The sequence below is a fragment of the Pleurodeles waltl genome, chromosome 9 (assembly GCF_031143425.1).
Source record: "Pleurodeles waltl isolate 20211129_DDA chromosome 9, aPleWal1.hap1.20221129, whole genome shotgun sequence".
Taxonomy (NCBI): domain Eukaryota; kingdom Metazoa; phylum Chordata; class Amphibia; order Caudata; family Salamandridae; genus Pleurodeles; species Pleurodeles waltl.
The window spans coordinates 29429955-29448930 of NC_090448.1; the positions used below are offsets into that span (position 1 = coordinate 29429955).

The 18976-nt window shown below is 46.2% G+C and overlaps 1 protein-coding gene across 1 annotated transcript in view; it reads left to right on the top strand.

Moving 5' to 3' along the window:
* The window catches only part of LOC138258883 (G-protein coupled receptor 22-like), a 734602-nt gene that overhangs the window by 242788 nt on the left and 472838 nt on the right, over positions 1-18976 (top strand). The window contains exon 2 of the mRNA XM_069206194.1: positions 14744-14828. The gene's annotated coding sequence lies outside the window, so the exon portion shown is untranslated. The remainder of the gene's footprint in view (positions 1-14743; positions 14829-18976) is intronic.

Consider the following 18976-nt stretch of genomic DNA (forward strand, 5'->3'; position numbering starts at 1 on the left):
TACATATATTTTACAACTGCTTTGTGAATGCGCCCATTTTCTGTTAAAGGGACATTAATGTTAGGTGAAAATGTCAACTATAACATACCGTTTTAAAAGTACAAAACCACTGCTGAAATTCACCAGTTATATTCATCTCAAGTAACTATAACTTGCACCCTTGCCATGCTCAGAGCTGTCATTGATGTTATTTCAGATCCTGCAGTGATATTATCAATGATCTCATCGAATATGTCACAAGTGATGTAATATGTGTGGTAATTAGCAGTGCATGCATTGGAGCGAGTTGTAGTTACTTAAGGGCACTAGTTATAATTACTTGAGATAACTAAAACTGGTGAATTTTGGTGGTTTTGTGAATGTAAAACAGTATGTTATTACTGCCATTTTCACCTAACTATAACATCCCTTTAACCTTTGTTTTTTTCTGTGAATTTCTAGGTTTTTTCTTTTAGCATAAAGTAATATTTAATTACCTTACATAATGCCAAACCCACATCGTAGGCCGTGCATCCCATGGGGTTGGGCCTCTGGTGGGGAGTTGGGGTTGTTTGGTTTGGGTGGTTTGCATGCAGGGCCTGGTGTGCAAACCACCCAATTCCCCACGGGTGAGCACAGTTGACTATGTGATGTTACAATATAAAGGTTGTAATTTTGAATACAGCAGCCCTACTGGGTTAGACCCAGTGGCTTTGTCAAAAAGTCAGACACCAAAATATAAAAAGTGGGCCTATTAGCTTTATGAATGTGTCAGCATATCAACATACATAAAGCACATCTATTGTCTTTCTAAAAAAATCACCAATAATTATAATCAAATTTATGTTTCACTAATTCACACAGTGCAATGTTTATTAAAAGAGAGTTTGTCAAAAACAAAGCTTTATTAAAACATTAACGTCTTTGAGTTTTTTAAATAAACAATTTGCAAGATACAAAGTGCAGTTACAGACCCAACCACAAGAGGGCTCTGCACTCCAGCTGAAGAGCATAGAGGTTCAGGTAAGAGTGCTTCAAAAAATATGGTACTCTCTCATGAGGTCATTTATTTAATAACCCAGGAGATCTACTACGTTTTACATGTTGCTAACGGGCTAGTGCATGCCCTACAGCCCCCTACAACATTAAAACAAGGCTTTGTGGTGCCCCAACCTCTTGTAGGGACACTACCAAGCTCCCAAAATATATGTAAAGTACTCTTGTAGGGCATTATGGGGCACTTCTTGTAAGGAGCAGTGAATAATTGCTGTTGCTGCTCATTTATTTTTCATTTTTTCTTCAGTTATTCCTTTATTCATGTTTTCACTGCTGCGGCCCGGCGGGGGCAAAGCTCAGTTTTCTGCCCGGGAGAGTGTGGGCAGTGCATGCCCACACTCTCCTGTGGATACAATTGTAGTGTCCCAGGGGATGGCATCCCCAAGTCACTGCAGCTGTATTTGGCCCAAGAGATTAGGGGTCAGATGTAGCAAAGTATTGCAAGTCGCAAATGACCCGAATCGCTATTTGCGACCTCGCAAAATCCGAAATGGGATGCAAAAATCCTAAATGCAAATAGCGATGCGACACAGCACCGACTCTCAAAAATTGCGCCCTGATTTTGCGACCCGCACATAGGAAGTCGCAAATTGCGAGTTGCAAACCATATGCAAAAAGCCAGTCGCAAATTGCGACTAGTCGCAAAAAGCCCGTTTTGCATGTCCAGATTACCACTGATTCAGAGCAGGTGGTAACCAGAACCAAAGTATAAAAGGAGACCCAGAAGGCATCTGGGTGACTCACAATGGCTGGACTGTATGTGATAGCATGGAGGAGGAGAGTCCACGTCGCCCAGCAGAGGAGGAGGAGGCAGAGACAGGAGAGGATATACCGAACCAGGCAGACACTATTCCAACAAACTGAGGAGGAGATATATGACAAATATAGACTGAGCAGTGCTGTAATCTTAGAATTAAGTGAACTACTGAATCCTCAGCATGAACGATAGACAATGCGCGGCAGCGCCATCCCTACACATGTGCAAGTGCTATACTCACTGCACCTCTTGGCCTCGGGTAGCTATCAGGGGGTGATTGCTGTGGCAGGTGGGGTATCCCAAAGGGCACTGTCACGATTCTTCAGATGTTTCCTAGATGCCATACTCACACACATGTCCAGATACATATACCTACAAAGGAATGAGGCAGAAATTAACAGCACCAAGTTGGACTTTTACAGAATTGCCAACTTCCCCATGTCATAGGGTGTGTAGATGGGACACATATACAAATTTGCCCTCCTGCAAATCTGGAATATGTGTTCCGCAATAGGAAATGTACCCACTGGTATGTGATGCCCATAATGTCATTACTGCCATTGTAGCTAAATATCCAGGGAGTACACATGACTCATACATATTCAGGCACAGTGGGATACACCGACGCCGAGAACGTGGGGAGTTTGGAGACGGATATCTATTAGACACCCTGAAGCCTTACATACAGGTCACTGTGTAACCCATTGATGCCCTGCTAAATTTGCCTTTTTTGTCAAACAGGTGACAGTGCATGTGCCCTGAGGTCATGGATGCTCATCCCGTACCTAACACCTGGCAATCAGAACGAGAGGCGATATAACAGTGCACATCGGCGGACCAGAACTGTAGTGGAGAGGACCTTTGGCTTGTTAAAGGCAAGATACAGATGCCTCCACAAAAGTGGAGGTGCACTCCAGTATGCCCCAGAAACAGCATGCAAGATAGTTGCCGCCTTTGCCATCCTACACAACATTGCCACCAGACGTGGCCTACATCTCACCCCTGAAGACACAGACACAGAGGATGAGGAGCAAGACCTACCACACCAACAGCCTGGGGATAGAAGCTTCGCAAATGAGGGCAGACAGAGACGGAACCACATTGCAACCCAATACTTTGGCAGGTACGTGGCACCCGTGACCACACTCACTAATGTCAGACACACATAGCCCAGTTGTGTAGTCACACAAACAAAAACTTTTTATTTCTAAACTATGAAAAAATTTGAATTGTGCTGTATGCCACAGTCTTGAATTGTCAAAAGTCATATAAGACACATTAATTGCATGTGCCTTATTAAGAGTACATTTTGGTGGCTCACAGCCTCCTCCTACTACAGCCACCATGGCTCAATCCTGGTGGGTCCCCTGGCCCCTGCCGTGCACTGCTACTCCGCAGCACACGGGAATCGGTGGCAGACACACTGCTGATGGTCGATCACTCCACGCTCTCCTGCGGGGTATCCCCTGTGCCCCTTGCAGCCTGCCTGGTCTCCATTAGGTCTACCGCATGGCTGATGCGGCCAAGTCCCCATGCCACATACCCTGCGAAATGATCTAGTTCAACCTGCAGGCTGACAGTACGCCTTGACAGGCATGTGGTGTTAGTAGCAAGGCGCCCAATGGATGCTGCCAGTCTGTCAAACCGGGCGGCAGTGTTGTGCTCCCTGCGCCTTGCCTGTGCCCCGTCTGCCACAAGTTCAGTGACCAAATGTTCAATGGCCTGTGTCAAGTTCCCCAGATGTTGGTTCATGTGTTGGAACTGACTGTCCACATTTGCCATCCCATGGGTCATAGTGGTCTGCAGTCTATTGAGATTCCTATTTATTGACCTCAACTGTCTGTTTTGCAGGCGCTGACCCTGAACCAGTGATGCCTCCAGTCCCGCAAACTCTACGTCTGTGACATCATCCCGGGGCACAGACTGCACTCTGCGCCGGCATCTGCCCACTGCTCCAGCGGCTGGCTCTGTGAACCTCTCTGTGGGGCTGGGCCCTGGTGCTACCTGTAGGAGGCTGGCCTGGCTTGTAGTGGGTACCAAGGGGTACTTACACTTTGTACCAGGTCCAGTTATCCCTTATTAGTGTAGAAGAGGTGTCTAGCAGCTTAGGCTGATAGAAAAGGTAACTTAGCAGAGCAGCTTAGGCTGAACTAGGAGACATGCAAAGCTCCTACTATACCACTGGTGTCATATGCACAATATCATAAGAAAACACAATACACAGATATACTAAAAATAAAGGTACTTTATTTTTATGACAATATGCCAAAAGTATCTCAGTGAGTACCCTCAGTATGAGGATAGCAAATATACACAAGATATATGTACACAATACCAAAAATATGCAGTAATAGCAATAGAAAACAGTGCAAGCAATGTATAGTCACAATAGATTGCAATGAGAGCACATAGGTATAGGGGCAACACAAACCATATACTCCAAAAGTGGAATGCGAATAATGTATGGACCCCAAACCTATGTGAGCTTGTAGAGGGTCGCTGGGACTGTAAGAAAGCAGTGAGGGTTAGAAAAATAGCCCACCCCAAGACCCTGAAAAGTAGGTGTAAAGTGCACCTAAGTTCCCCAGAGAGCACAGAAGTCGTGATAGGGGAATTCTGCAAGGAAGACCAACACCAGCAATGCAACAACGGTGGATTTCCGGATGAGAGTATCTGTGGAACAAGGGGACCAAGTCCAAGAGTCACGATCAAGTCGGGAGTGGGCAGATGCCCAGGAAATGCCAGCTGTGGATGTAAAGAAGCTGCCACCGGATGGTAGAAGCTGTGGATTCTGCAAGAACGAAGAGGACTAGAAACTTCCCCTTTGGAGGATGGATGTCCCACGTCGTGAAGAAGCTTGCAGAGGTGTTCCCACGCAGAAAGACCGCAAACAAGCCTTGCTAGCTGCAAGGGTTGTGGTTAGGGTTTTTGGATGCTGCTGTGGCCCAGAAGGGACCAGGATGTCGCCAATTGCGTGAGGAGACAGAGGGGGCACCCAGCAAGACAAGGAGCCCACTCAGAAGCAGGCAGGACCCGCAGAAGTGCCAGAACAGGCACTACGAAGAAGAGTGAACCGGAGCTCACCCGAAGTCACAAAAGAAGGTCCCACGACACCGGAAGAAAACTCAGGAGGTCGTGCACCGCAGGTTAGAGTGTTGGGGACCCAGGCTTGGCTGTGCACAAAGAAAATCCTGGAAGAGTGCACAGGAGCCGGAGCAGCTGCAAATCATGCGGTACCCAGCAATGCAGTCTAGCGTGGGGAGGCAAGGACTTACCTCCACCAAACTTGGACTGAAGAGTCACTGGACTGTGGGAGTCACTTGGACAGAGTTGCTGAGTTCCAGGGACCACGCTCGTCGTGCTGAGAGGGGACCCAGAGGACCGGTGATGCAGTCTTTTGTTGCCTGCGGTTGCAGGGGGAAGATTCCGTTGACCCACGGGAGATTTCTTCGGAGCTTCTAGTGCAGAGAGGATGCAGATTACCCCCACAGCATGCACCACCAGGAAAACAGTCGAGAAGGCGGCAGGATCAGCGATACAAGGTTGCAGTAGTCGTCTTTGCTACTTTGTTGCGGTTTTGCAGAAGTCCTGAGCAGTCAGCGGTCGATTCCGTGGCAGAAGGTGAAGAGAGAGATGCAGAGGAACTCTGATGAGTTCTTGCATTCTTTATCTAAAGAATTCCCCAAAGCAGAGACCCTAAATAGCCAGAAAAGGAGGTTTGGCTACTTCGGAAGGAGGATAGGCTAGCAACACAGGTAAGAGCCTATCAGAAGGACTCTCTGACGTCACCTGCTGGCCCTGGCCACTCAGAGCAGTCCAGTGTGCCAGCAGCACCTCTGTTTCCAAGATGGCAGAGGTCTGGAGCACACTGGAGGAGCTCTGGGCACCTCCCAGGGGAGGTGCAGGTCAGGGGAGTGGTCACTCCCGTTTCCTTTGTCCAGTTTCGCGCCAGAGCAGGGCTGGGGGATCCCTGAACCGGTGTAGACTGGCTTATGCAGAGATGGGCACCATCTGTGCCCAACAAAGCATTTCCAGAGGCTGGGGGAGGCTACTCCTCCCCAGCCCTGACACCTTTTTCCAAAGGGAGAGGGTGTAACACCCTCTCTCTGAGGAAGTCCTTTGTTCTGCCTTCCTGGGCCAAGCCTGGCTGGACCCCAGGAGGGCAGAAACCTGTCTGAGGGGTTGGCAGCAGCAGCTACAGTGAAACCCAGGTAAAGGTAGTTTGGCAGTACCCGGGTCTGTGCTAGAGACTCGGGGGATCATGGAATTGTCTCCCCAATGCCAGAATGGCATTGGGTTGACAATTCCATTATCTTAGACATGTTACATGGCCATGTTCGGAGTTACCATTGTGACGCTTTACATATGTAGTGACATATGTATAGTGCACGCGTGTAATGGTGTCCCCGCACTCACAAAGTCCGGGGAATTTGCCCTGAACAATGTGGGGGCACCTTGGCTGGTGCCAGGGTGCCCACACACTAAGTAACTTAGCACCCAACCTTTACCAGGTAAAGGTTAGACATATAGGTGACTTATAAGTTACTTAAGTGCAGTGGTAAATGGCTGTGAAATAACGTGGACGTTATTTCACTCAGGCTGCAGTGGCAGGCCTGTGTAAGAATTGTCAGAGCTCCCTATGGGTGGCAAAAGAAATGCTGCAGCCCATAGGGATCTCCTGGAACCCCAATACCCTGGGTACCTCAGTACCATATACTAGGGAATTATAAGGGTGTTCCAGTATGCCAATGTAAATTGGTGAAATTGGTCACTAGCCTGTTAGTGACAATTTAGAAAGCAGAGAGAGCATAACCACTGAGGTTCTGGTTAGCAGAGCCTCAGTGAGACAGTTAGTCATCACACAGGGAACACATACAGGGCACACTTATGAGCACTGGGGCCCTGGCTGGCAGGGTCCCAGTGACACATACACTAAAACAACATATATACAGTGAAATATGGGGGTAACATGCCAGGCAAGATGGTACTTTCCTACACTACCCCTGCTGCCTCCATGTCCTGCGTAGGATCTTCCATGGACTCTGGTGGTGTTCTGCTGTGTCACTGGCAGCCTCCTGCTGTGGGTCTGGCCCATGTTCCTCTCCCTGCATGTGTTCACTGCTGGGAGTGCCTTGTGGGAGACCTGTGGGACTTAGGGGATACACTGTCAGTCTTGCACATCTGTTTTATGCTTCATAATAAACATTTGCCTATATTTGAACCACTGTACTACATTGCCCATAATGCACTATCCTAGAGGTTGCTAGATTGGAATGGAGCTAGTCTGGTGGTGCCTGCTGCTGTGTACTGGGATAGTGTGTATACTGCATTTGTGGGTGTCAAAGCATATCTCATGGTACTCACTTTTGGATGTCCCAGGCGCTGAACTGTCCACTTCTCCCATGCCCAGTACGGCCTCTGGCTCCAGTGTCGTCTCAACCATGGTTTCCAGGGCTGTGGGTGGTGGTACGGTGGATGGGCCTCCTCCGGTGCCCCTCATCTCCCTCATGCGCTCCGCAACCCTCTCCTTGGTCCTGGAGCGCAGGTCATACCACCTTTCCCGGATTTCCTCTAGGGTGCTTAAATTCTTTTCTTCTGAGTGTCAGGGACACTCATTGCTGCCTTGCCGAAGAGTCGGTCATGGCACAGGCAGCACTCCTCCGTAAGGACCTCCAACTCCTTGTCTGAGAATTTCAGTTTTTTGAGTGGTTAGATTTACTGTTCCTTCCTTCCGCTTCTGTCCCCCTCTTTTTCTTAACCTGGCAATGCAATATTTGACTTTACTACAATCCTCTGCTCCAGTTCTCTTCTTGTTTCTCATACGGCGCTTCCATCAGTGGTTCCTTTTCCAGTGCAGATATCCATGCGCTGTTCCAGGCTATGCCTCGCCTGTGCTTCGTTCCATTTTCAACTCAAACCCTAACCTGCTCCCATCTCTCTGTACCCTCAGTGCCTCTTTCTTGATGTACGGCAAAATATCGCAGACAAAAATATCAGCAGCAAAAATATCACCAAAATGCAGCAACGACACAAATATTGACTTTATATACCTGGGGCCTAATTATGACCTTGACGTATTACAAGTTCCATTATATCCTATGCAACTTGGAAAACAGCGGGCGGGATATCCGTCATGTTTGTGGCAGAGTACCCATCCGCCAAGGTTGTAATCAGGCCCCAGTATGTAAAGTCACAAATACTGACAACAAAAATATAGAACACCACAATATCCTCACAAAATAGTTTTTAAACTATTGCAAACAATATTAACTTCAATAATAATATTACATTAAAAAAATGTATACTTATATTATTATAAAAAAAGATATAACTTACAAGTAAAAAATACCAATATATGCTTTAAATAATCGCCACACAAAATAATATTAAAAAATATAAAACTATTATTTAAACATAAATGGTACAAAATTCTATTAATAATTACTTATACCTTAAATATTACAAAGTTAAACACATTTCTACAATAACAACATGAAAATAAAAAATAAAAAATATAATTATAAAAATAATTTACCTTAAACTAACTTTAAAAAATGAAACAATACAATATATATAAAACATTTTAAAATAATCAATATAAAAATATTGGACTTGGTGGGGTGAAATTTCCCTGCTCCCCCTCCAACCTGATCAACAGTAGGGAAAGTGTTGGACTGTGCGGGGTCGTATTTATAGTTCCCACTCCAATGTAAGCAACAATAGGGAAGGTTTTGAACTTTGAAGGGGGTCACATTTACTCTTCTCACTTCATCCTGAGAAACAGTAGGGATTGTGATGGGCTTTCAAGGAATCAGAATTACTATTTCCACTGCAGCGTAAGCTACTGGAGGGAAAATGTTGAATTTTAAAATCTCAGATTTAATTTCCCCTATCCTAAATTAATACAAAATAGTTACATCTGCATATACAACAAATAGATATACAATACATTTCCATAAACATATTCAAATACTTTTCCAACTATATAGTTTATGTAAACTATTTAAAAACAAAATTAGCAGATACAATTGTATTTAAAATTGTCAGTTAAGAAAATAAAAATAGATTTAACATACTCCCCACACGAAATTCCAACATCAACAAAAACAGATTGAATTAATAACTGGAAAAAATTATATTATTTTGAAAAATAGTAACAGTATAAAATTATTATACAAAACATACCATAATAAATTACTATTCAATGTATTAAAAATGATTAAATAATTAACCAATTTATAACTAAAAAATGTTTCTATATTTTTAAAAATGTCTAATAAATAACAAAGAAATGTGTACGCAATTCACTATTAAATTACTAAATGGACCTTAATTTAAAAACCTATAACCAATTAAAAAAATAAAGTCACAAAAAATAAAGAATACTCAAAAATAAATACACTTAACATTAAGATAATAATAACTTGCAGAGCAAAAACGAATACACCACAATAAAAAAAGTAAACAAAACAGAATATACAACTGTACTAAAACAATATAAAGTGCCTAAAAATGACATTCTTAACTTTTATGTTCTGTCACATGATATTTTTGAAAGCAGAATATTTTTGACATGATGGTTGAGTCTCAGTATTTTTTAAACACTATTTTGGTGGAACTTTGGGATTCCCTATTGACTAAAGTGCAGAATTCATGTAGTGCCCAGGAGCAGGCAATGAGGGGTGAACAGGTCCAGTATGGACTGCAATGGGAGATGCACCATTTCTGCACCATTTTGTGCAGGTAACTACAGGTGGACAACATGCACCAAGGTGACTGAATTTTTCCCAGCCATTACCCTTGCACTGAGTTTCCCGATTGTCTATTTTTACACACTGTCTCCACTGCTTCTTTTTGATAAACCTATAGTTTGGAACTGAACATCTGCATCCATTCCCCTCCTAGTCTAAGTAAAGGACTAGATAATTCTTACAAAAGATCAACACTTTTGTCATGGTTTTCAGAAATTGATATTTACCCAACTAATGAGCAATTCTCTTGTTGCTGGTTGCTTCATTTTGTTCCCAAATCCACTTTTCCCCATTTTGTTTAGTAATTTTGTTTCTGGTAAAAATGTTGAACCCCTTATCTTTTTCATTTTTGGCTTTATTTTACTTAAACTTTTGTACATTGTAAGTTCTTTATTTCTTACTGAGATAGAAATGTCCTGCCGCTACAGAAACTTTCTCTGCTCATGCTCAGTTATCAAAGGTGAGCAACGGTACCTGTTTATTACCTTAAACCGGTGGTCTCTGATCAACAGGCCAATTCCTCACAATTATGTTATTGGTATTTGTGTGGTACCCCTCTGCCAATGGTCTTGCCTCTTGGCACCGGTTGGCTGTTATGGCTACACTTGCGCTGTCCAGGATGAGAATCACTGCCCTATGTGGTCTCTCTGTGATTTAGTCATAGTGCTCAGGGAGCCTGAAGAACCAGTTCCAATGAGGTTGCCATGGATTGGAGGGGCGTCTTGACTGGAGGTCAATACGATCAGACCAACACGCTCCACTCCATGACCATTAGGATGTGAGGTCCAGTCTGAAGGGTTGACGGTAGGTAGCTGTGTTTTGTTTGAGGCACACCAAGAAAATCTGAAACAAGACCCTGACAATAAGGAGGACATTTCCAAGGACTAATTTACTTTCCAGAAGTCTCTGAACAACCCTAAATGTTCCAGCCATTTGGTCCTCTGTAGGACCAGGCTAAATTTCGTTTAGACTGGCATATTCTTGCATAATTTGTTAATTTCATGTTACACTTATGCACACTTCCTGAAATTATGGTTTTATGCTACATAATTATGTGCAATTTGTGGCTGTGGCAAACATTTAGCGTCAGCACACAAGAACAGGTGAGATGCTAAGTGTAACATCTGCCTGAAACGCCAGCGGAGCAAGTGATGAAACTGGCTTGTCCCCCACCACCATAAAAGCCTTTGATTGCCAAGGCCTGTGACTTCATGCAATAAGCAGAATGTAGGAGATAAAACAATGACCACCCCAAAGGTCTGCTCTTTAGCCATATCCCAGCAAAAAGGTATTTGTTGGTGTGCTTTGGCAGACAAGGTGGGGGGGGGGGTTGGGAGAAACTCTGGAACCGCGGGTGTGGGTATTTAAAGGCGGGGGGAAGCAGGACGTGACAGCAAGAGCAAGAAAATGCATGCACCATTATGGAGTGCTGAGTAAAAAAGAAAACAAGAGCTCCCTGAATGTGAGCAAGAGAAGCAGAAAAGTTATCCATTCAAAAGGGTAGTAAAGAAGCTGGGCTCCATGGGCGGGACAACCAACGGAAGAGGAAGAGAACCCTTTGAAATAGAAGTATGCGATTAGAGTTACAAGAAAGTCAAGCAATGGTAAGCAATGAGCGGGCTTTACGCCACTGGTATGGTCTGCAAAAGGTGTTTCGCAAACAACAAAGTTAAAAGCGGTCTGTAGGCGAGACCTAAAAATTAAGTTATAAGTGGAGTCCTAAAGCAGAAACAAACCAATACACGAGAAGGCACTCTTAGGACAAGTGAATAGAAAGGGACAGCAAAAGGACAGAAAATAGGACTGGAAAAAATAGGGCAGGGATTAGAGAAAAATGAGAAAGATCAAGGAATGACTCTAGAGGGACTGAAGAGTTCAGAGTAACGTTAGGTTTCCTCAGGAGGAAGTGTTTGCACTGCTCCTTCTGCTCTTCTGTAGATCCAGCCCTTGTGTTTGGGGTGGGAAGAATAGCTACATGTTTACCATAATTTGCATATGGGCTGTTGATTCTGCATCCCACACATACCCCACATTAGAGTTAGTGATATTAATTTGTCCTTCAGTACAATTCCTCCATGCACAGCTGCTCATTGGGACATTCTCTAGCCATTTATTTTGGGGGTGATTCTATGTTTTCAATATGTTGTTGCATTAAATATTCAGCTGAAGCTATTTTTAGTGTAAACTGGAGAGAGCTCCTGTCCAAGGCGAAACATGAAACTGTGTGCCTGACCCTGGGGCATGTGCTATCATGGTTGCCTTAAATACACATACTGCGGGCTGACAAGCACAGACTCCCTGCCCTGGGCCCCTCCGGGGTCTGTCCATGGCCTGGGGCGGTGAAGAAGCTGCCATCTTGGGTGGGACAACCTTGGGGTGTGAAGACACAGCTGTCAGCATCAGGCAGTGGTCACAGATCAGCTGCTCGTGTGATGGGCCACTGAGGCTTGTTCGGTCCCTCGGGTGGCTATTAGCCCATGACCCAGCCCCCGGGCCAGCTGGGAGCCTCTCAGTAGGCCACTTACTTGTCTTTGCACAGGAACTTTAATGATGGCTCATGACAGAGCTAAGAGAACGTTGACCCAGATAAGTCAACACTTTTTGAATACACCGAGGGCCCAGTTTATGCTGCCTCTGCCTTGTTATGTGGCTCATATTATTACCTTTTATTAAGGAGACATGTGGGACACTGGCTCAGTTGTCAGGGGTGGAACGAGAACTCACGTCCATTGAACCAAAGTGTGTGATTCTCGGCAAATCTCTTATTATCACTTTGTGCCCCAGTTCCCTGCTCTAGCAAACTTGTAAGTGTAAAGAAATAGGTCGAACATCCGTCTCCAGCTCGAGTCAAGATATTTTTCTCCGTCTCCTACCAGAGTCAAGATATTTTAAAAAAAAATCACACAATTTATGTTGTAGGAAGATGCACTGGGAATGTTTGTGAAAGCCGACAAAGTTCAAACTTTGTGGTTGTTTGCATCTGAATTCCAATTTGCAATGGCTACAGAGTACACATGGAGGAGGGAACTGGACAGGAGCAGGCGACGTCCGTCCAGTCTTTTCAGAGGCGACGTCCGTCCACCCAGGTGTGAGGCCCATGGAGAAGATAATGACGCTTTTTGTTGTTCACCAAGTATTGGCGTCTCCTTGTGTCCTAGCATTACTTCAGTGCACTAGCAATGTGACGTCATGGGCACTGGTCAGACGAATACTAGCTGTTTATTCACAGAGCTTGCTTTTCACTCCTTTAAGGCCACGGCAGGCAGCTGCCTTATGGCAGTACCAGAAAAGGCCACAGGAGGGTGCCAAGTGACACAACAAATTGCCTTATAAAAGGATGTGTTGGGTCCATATTTATCAAGCCCTTGCGTTGCCACGCCACGGGGCGCAAAGACGACTCAATCCTTAAAACAAATTTACCAAGCCACACAGTCACCTTGCGTGGTTTGATAAATCTAGAGTAACGCAAGGCAGTGCAAGTCCCTGCCTTGGCTCACTCTACGTGGGGAAGGTGTTACATGGGTGGATCATGGATGTTCCCACGCATCCACACAGGCTTTTTGTTAAATTCACAGATTATTTAAGAGTACTAACCCTGGGAATGTGTCAAAGTTGTACACCTTCCTGATAGCAGTGCAATAAAGAGAATTTTTCTTAATTTCTCCTCTTTGTACCTCTTTCCATGTGTGCTACATTCTGCAGCACACTTAGGAAGAGGGAAAACCCTCAGAGGATTGTTTTTGTGCAGGAAGGTGGCACTTCCTGCACAAAATCAAACCTGCCTGCAATGCAGGCATCGTTGCACCATGGCGCAATGGTGCCTGCGTTTGTGCTAGGCTGCCCTCGGTACACCAGCGCAAGGAGAGAGCAGGAATGTGCCATGTTTTATTGGACTTGACGCATTCCATCCCTCTCCATTTGACGCAGCGCATAAAGTTGTGATGCTGCATTGCACTGCGTCAAATATTGATAAATCTGGTCCCTGCTTTTCTCCCATCCAAGTTCCCTGCTTTCCCTGGAAACAGACTATCTCTGCTTGCAGTTTAATTCAATACAACTGCATGAGTTAGCAATTGAAGGCATTTCTGCCAAACCTTGGGCACCTGTGCAAGCAAACCTAATGGTAGTAATTTTAGGAGCGGTCAAGATGGGCTTTTGCACAAGTCTTATGCGTCTGTCTTCCGCCGTCTTCAGACTGCTTATAATTTTTGATGCAAAACTGCACTAACGCAGTTTTGCATCAAAAAGTTTAGCACTGGCTCGCGCCATTCCTGAGCGCCAGCCGGGTGCCATATTTATTGAATGGTGCAAGCCGGTGCAAAGCGTGGGCTAGTGTAAAGCAAATGGCGTTAGCCGGGTGGGGGTGGCGGTATGGGAGAAGGAAGTTTTGCACCAAAAGATGTCGTTAGGCTGGTTGGAGGCAAAAATAAATGCTTCTAACCAGCCTAGCATCATTTTCTGATGCAAAAACATCCATACCACATGACTCCTGTCTTAGAAAAGACAGGAGTCATGCCCACCACCCCAATGGCCAGCACAGGGGACCAGTGTCCCCTGGGAATGGCCATTCCACTGTGTGCCATGCAGGGGGCCCCAAGTTGGCCCTCCGATGGCACTTTAATTAAAAAAAAAAAAATACTTACCTATACTTCCCCTACTTACCTGGGAAAGGGTCCCTCATCCTCCGGTGTCCCTCTGGTGTGGGTGGGAGTGTTCCTGATGCTTGAGGAGGGCACCTGTGGACCCATTCCATGGTGTTTAACAATGGAACTGGGTCCACAGGTCCCCTAACGCCTGGTCTGACCCAGACGTTAAATAATGGTGCAAAGGAAGCTTTGCACCATTATTTAGCCCCTCCTCCCACCCGTGCGTCATTTTAGCACGGGGGATAAATATGGGGCTAATGGGATAGCACCATGTTTTAGATGGGAATGCCTAAGTTGCATCTCATTGACGCAAGGTAGGTTCACGCATCTAAAAAATGGTGCAAACTCCAATATTTGGATCTAAGAATAAATATGGAGTTAGTTTTGCAATGAATTTGCATTAAAAAAATGATGCAGATTCGGCACAAATGGAGTATAAATATGCCCCTTTCTGTTTTTATGTAGTGCAAACATTAATGCTACAAAGGTTTTTATCACTAAAATATTATATTCATGGATGCGATAATTGAAACATTGTATTTTTTAACTTTCAGAGCAAAAGACATTTCTCTGCAAGTTCCAGTTATTGATGTGGCTATGCAGGTGGTGTGCCCTCACTAACCCGCAGACACCCGAAATGTAAGTCTCTTTATGAGTTTCTTTAATGATAAGTCTGTACATGCCAAGGAAAAGCTGTGTTTATGGATTTTGGCAACTGCGTGTTTGACTTCTATGATTATCTGTTGGTGTAGCGCCAACTGGCGCACATTATGTTTTTTTAACACTATGAGGATAATTCCTATGCCTCTGTGATGGGCACCACAAAGGTGTAAAAGAAAGGCACTTTGTGCTGAGAGAGAAGTGGACTCTGTGAAAGTGACAATTAGGTATAACAGCATCAGTTACGAGGAAGGGGAATCTGCTCGGATCCATCACCAGAGCGCAGGCCTATAAAAGCAAGCACTGGCAAAGCCAATAGGTCTTGCCTATGAGATGTATTGACAAAGCAAGTAGAGTGAATTTGCTTGAATAAAACTCAAAACAGGAGAGGATTGTGGCGGGTAAGATGGAGAGCAAGCCAATGTGAAAGTGGTGGTGGGGACAATGGGAAGGGACAGAAAGTTGGGAGAAAGTGACAGGAAGGGTGTCGGGCTCAGACAAAAAGGAACAGGAAGATTAGCGGGCCGAGAGAAAAAGCAACAGGAAGGGGGCTGGACGAGAGAAAAAGCAACAGGACGGGTGGCGGGCTGAGAGAAAAAGCAACAGGACGGGTGGCGGGCTGAGAGAAAATGCAACAGGAAGGGTGGCGGGCTGAGAGAAAAAGCAACAGGACGGGTGGCGGGCCGAGAGAAAAAGCAACAGGAAGGGTGGCGGGCTGAGAGAAAATGCAACAGGAAGGGTGGCGGGCTGAGAGAAAATGCAACAGGAAGGGTGGTGGGCTGAGAGAAAAGGGTGGCGGGCCGAGAGAAAAAGCAACAGGGTGGGTGGCGGGCCGAAAGAAAAGCAACAGGAAGGGTGGCGGGTCGAGAGAAAAAGCAACAGGAAGGGTGGAGGGCCGAGAGAAAAAGCAACAGAAAAGGTGGTGGGCCGAGAGAAAAAGCAACAGGAAGGGTGGCGGAGTGACAGAAAAAGCAACAGGAAGGGTGGTGGGCCGAGAGAAAAAGCAACAGGAAGGGTGGCGGGCCGAGAGAAAAAGCAACAGGAAGGGTGGCGGAGTGACAGAAAAAGCAACAGGAAGGGTGGAGGACTGAGAGAAAAGCAACAGGAAGGGTGGTGGGCCGAGAGAAAAAGCAACAGAAAAGGTGGCGGGTTGAGAGAAAAAGCAACAGAAAAGGTGGCGGGTTGAGAGAAAAAGCAACAGGAAGGGTGGCGGGGTGACAGAAAATGCAACAGGAAGGGTGGCGGGCTGAGTGAAAAAGCAACAGGAAGGGTGGCGAGCCGAGAGAAAAAGCAACAGGACGGGTGGCGGGCCGAGAGAAAAAGCAACAGGACGGGTGGCGGGCCGAGAGAAAAAGCAACAGGAAGGGTGGCGGGCTGAGTGAAAATGCAACAGGAAGGGTGGCGGGCCGAGAGAAAAAGCAACAGGACGGGTGGCGGGCCGAGAGAAAAAGCAACAGGAAGGGTGGCGGGCCGAGAGAAAATGCAACAGGAAGGGTGGCGGGCTGAGTGAAAATGCAACAGGAAGGGTGGCGGGCTGAGTGAAAAAGCAACAGGAAGGGTGGCGGGCTGAGAGAAAAAGCAACAGGAAGGAAGGGCGGCCGGGCAGACGTTTGACAGAGGGAGGAGGATAGCAGCACAAAGGCAAGAGTGATGAATGTGGAGCATGAGCTGGAAGACCACATGGAGGGATCGATGTGGACCCACCAGGGTTGGTGCAGGGGGCAAAGGAAGCAAACATGAGTTTGCAGATCACAGAGGTGGAAGTGGGAAGTACATGAGGACGAGACCTGGCAAACACACTTGCACTTTAGTAGAGTGCTATAGCACCTGTGGAGGGGGTGGGGCGGGCCGGTGCATGACGGGGAATTAATTTTTAAAAATCACAAAAAACGTACTTGAATCGCCATTGCCGCTGCCACCTCTGCGCCGCTCCTCTTGCCTTCGTTGCAGACACAGGCTCCCAGCCTGCCCTGCGGCCAATCTGAACGCTGCTGTCATGCTGCTGGCAGTGTTCAGATTGGTTGGAGCACCCAGCCAGGGCACTTCAAGGCAGAGTGGGAGTCTCTGCCTGCTGTCTCCAGCCCGGCAACGCAGTGCCAGGTTGGAGAGAGCCTAGTGCGCATGTGTGTTTGGCTGGCCTGAGACCAGCGCCCAAGACCACCTTCTTGAAGCTGGTGCCGTAATGAGACACCCTATGTCTGCCCCCGTCCCAAATTAGTTTCCGAAGCAGAGCATCTACCTGCCTGACCTGGAGGTTGCGAGGGAGCATCATCATTTTGGAGATGGCAATTCATGCCATTAGTGACAATCCTAAAGATGTCCAGAAGGAGACACAACCCTTGAGAGAGCGGTACACACCCCCATATCCCCTTTGCATAGACTCAATAGTATGGGATGTATGTACACATGAGTACTTACAGGAGGTAGGCAACCATTACAGCCACAAGGGTATATTCTGCGGGCTTGGGGTATCCTTTGCAGACAGGTCTTTGCACGGCTCAGTAGCAGGCCAGACACCCTCCCAAACCCTTCAAGGCGAGTGGTCGCATCATGCGCTGCTCTCGGGCCATCCTCGAAATACAAGAGAAGGTCATCCGCATATAGAGAGATAATATGTTGTTGTCCGTCCACCACAAGGCCACCACCTTCACCCTCACCCCAGAACAGTGCCACCAGTGGTTCTATGGCCAGGGCAAAAAGTACAGGTGACTGCAGGAAGCCCTGCCTCGTCTTTCTAAAAATATCATAAGGGGTAGAGACTGCGGAGCCCATCCTGACCCCGGCTGTCAGTTCAGTACAAAGCAAGGCAACCCATCTAATCCACTCTTCTCCCAGACCCATCGGTCGCATGACTCCTGTTAGGAAGTCCCATCATGTGGAATTAAACGCCTTCTCGAGGTCTACTGAAATGAGTGTTGCGTCAGTCTGGGCCTGCACCCCAGGGTGGTACAGAATATGGAGGAGTCTTCGCAAGTTGAGGGATGTACTACGGTTCAGTATGAACCTGTTCTGGTCCTTGTGAATGAGTGTCTGCATGTAAGGGAGGATTCTACTTGCCAACAATTTACTAAGAATTATACAGTCTATGAAAGAGCTTCCGGACGACCATAAAGGTATCCACAATAGGACCAGAACTCATTATTAATGGGCCCCGGCGAGTATATGTGTGTCCCAGTACAGTCGTTAAGTCTGCCGCTCAGCTCTGGGTGAATAAGCCAAGCTATCACCTCCCAGATGTGCCTTCCACATTCTAGCTACATAGATCTTGCAATCATGGCATCTCATCCTGTCCATGATGGTGTTGTGTTGTTCTTTGGCATCTAAAGGTTCTCGATGTGTGGAGGGGTCAGACCCTTGAGCCGTTTCCAAGGGATGAAGTGGAGCGTCAAGTGTTTGCAATTCATGACTCTCTACAGACACCTACTGGATGACCCAGGCGTAGCAGTAGACAGCAGCAGTGGTCCTCAAGTGCTGGGGGTTGGAGCTGCCACAGGGGGACCACAGGTCTGTCGTCCAGTGGGTCAGTCCCCAAGTGATCTGAGAAGGTGCGCCCCAAATATTCGGTGGACCTCACATATTGGCACAACCTCTCCGAACACAGAAATCTATCCAGTCTGGTGTGAAGATCACGAATATGGGAAAAGTTTGAAAAATCCTGTTCTTGGCCGTGCTGGGTGCGCCAGACATGTGTCAGGGAATTAAAACCCTTCAGGCGTGAATGTTCCGGTGTACTCCATCGATTAATGAGATGCAGAAACAAACTGGCTGCATCTTTGTTCTTTCATAAACCCCAAAATAAATATGGATAAAAAAATAAAAAGAAGATACATGAAGACAGACTGGAATAAGATAAAAATGAATCCCATAAAACCAAAGCCCAACTTACATTATAGATCTGCATGGATCATGTAGGGATATCGGCTGAGCCCTCCCTCTGGGTGATAAGTAAAGAATGACTAGTCATCAGAAAGACCAATTCATGAAGTCTGAATATTGTGCAATTAAGTTAGTACCTAGGGATTGGTTTATGAGGCTGACCAGGATGTGACCTTTGTGTGAGCCAATGAGAGAATAGGGAACACGACAAAAAAACTTATCAGCATTTACAACAGATGAATGATCAGAAT